At 47.8% G+C, this 2,118-nt stretch overlaps 1 pseudogene; it reads right to left on the minus strand.

Moving 5' to 3' along the window:
• Positions 1-1,268: 1,268 nt before the first annotated feature.
• Positions 1,269-1,682, minus strand: LOC147728546 (14-3-3 protein zeta pseudogene; annotated as a pseudogene).
• Positions 1,683-2,118: the final 436 nt, after the last annotated feature.

Here is a 2,118-nt window from a genome sequence, read left to right on the forward strand (position 1 = left end):
TAATGTGAACCCACCACAACAGGCTGAAAAATACGACCTGAAACGATGACGCACTGTATTTTAGCACGCCTTTTTTTTGTTGCACTTCACAGCGGCAGGGGCTTGTGAATGGGCAAATGGCAGATGTATGAGGAGAGGGGGGGGAGGGAGGGAGCAGCGGGGATCGAGGGCAGATTAACGCCGCATTTTCATTACCGCATAATTACTACAACCCTGATAATTGCTGCTAGTAGCAAATGGGGTCGGTTTCGCTATGCAGCAAAGTTGTGCCTGTTTTTCTAAATGGTTAAATGCCCCCCCCCTCTCCTTTTAGTAAATGTGCAATTGATGTGTAGCGCCCAATGTCGGAATTTTGCAATATATAAGCGCTAACAGATTGGCCAGATAAAGGAACTAGGTGCAGAAAATAAAGTGATTTGTCCAGGATCATATAATATATTCTGTGTGTCGGGGTTATGACGGTGCTCTTTCAGTTCCATCTAATATGTTAATATTATTTGTATTTATAATTTTTTATGTGCGACTTTACCTGTCCGGGTTTCGGGATGCCGATTCTGTGTAGCACTCAATTGCTGCGCCACTTCTAAGCACTGTGGTTAACAGGTGTTATTTCTACCCAGCAGTGTCTTAGTACTCAGCATGCCGACCTTTGAAGGCTGAAAGTGTTAGTTGGCCCTTTCAGGGTTTGACCCCGTGCGCTGCAACACCAGCTGTCACCAGTGAACCCTTAAGGGGTGGTAACAGATGGGAAGCTACAGCGCAAAGGGCATCCGCTTTTAAGTAATTTAGCCGTCAGAGCATACGCCTAGGGAACTAGCAGATATTTGGGGGTCGGCACTTGTACTTTCTGCTGGTCTCCTGGGGCGCAGCGCGTCAATCTAATGTGAACCCACCACGACAGGCTGAAAAATACGACCTGAAACGATGACGCACTGTATTTGAGCACACCTTTTTTTTGTTGCACTTCACAGCGGCAGGGGCTTGTGAACGGGCAAATGGCAGATGTATGAGGAGAGGGGGGGAGGGAGCAGCGGGGATCGAGGGCAGATTGGTAGACCCAGAGAAAGAACAAGGAGAGCAGCCAACGAGATGGTGAGGGCATGGCCCCAACGAAGCTCTGAAGTAGATGATACATATTTAATTTAAGTGACAGAGGAGGCACATTTTTCGTGTTCAACAAAATCAACGATTCTGCAGGCCACACATGCCATTCAGCATCTCGCCGCCTCCCCCCCCCCAAAAAAAAATATATATCCTCCCATACAGTGCTAATGAAAGAAATGTACATCATTGCAGATCTCTCTTAGCTCGGTCTCTATTTTCTCCCGGTATTCTTTGGCCATTTGTTGTTTTTTTTCACTGCCTTCCGTTTTCTGCTCGATACTAGAAACGACCCTCCACGATGACCTACGAGCTCCTACCACATTCTTGCATTCTTTGGCCATTTGTTGTTTTTTTTCACTGCCTTCCGTTTTCTGCTCGATACTAGAAACGACCCTCCACGATGACCTACGAGCTCCTACCACATTCTTGTAAGGAACAGACAGAAGGTTCCGCTCCTCGTTGGACAATCCACTTTCACTACATTCCTCCGTTACCTTCTTCATGTTCTGTGCCATTTCATCGTATCTCTCGGCCTGTTCTGCCAGTTTGGCTTTCTGCACCAGCTTGTTTTTATCCATGACTGCACTAGCTAAGTAAGACAAGCAGTCACCTGGGCTCGTGGTCGGCATGAAATGACACAAAAACAAACCCCCCCCCCAAAAAAACGAAACTCCGCCCACCGCCGCGATGACGTCATCGCAGAGGCGGAGAGGGAAAAAATCACGGGAACGCCCCCGAATCTGGTCTGGCCTTGACGGACAGATCCGGCACCCAATGGCTAGCCTCCATTTATGGAGCTAGCCAATGGGAGCCGGGGGACGTTCCCGAAGTCCTTATTGTAAGCAAAGGATTTCGCCTGCGCCGAAAAGCTGCGCAGAGCGCAGCCTTCGGCAGGCGAAACCCAAAAACAGCCGGTTAAAAACAGACCGTCATAAAAAGGGATGAGACATTCAGTTTAAGAAAAACATCATTGCGAGATTCATACGAGAAATATTCATATAAAAATGTCAGTCC

Source organism: Lissotriton vulgaris, chromosome 3_1 (genome assembly GCF_964263255.1).
Source record: "Lissotriton vulgaris chromosome 3_1, aLisVul1.2, whole genome shotgun sequence".
Taxonomy (NCBI): Eukaryota; Metazoa; Chordata; class Amphibia; order Caudata; family Salamandridae; genus Lissotriton; species Lissotriton vulgaris.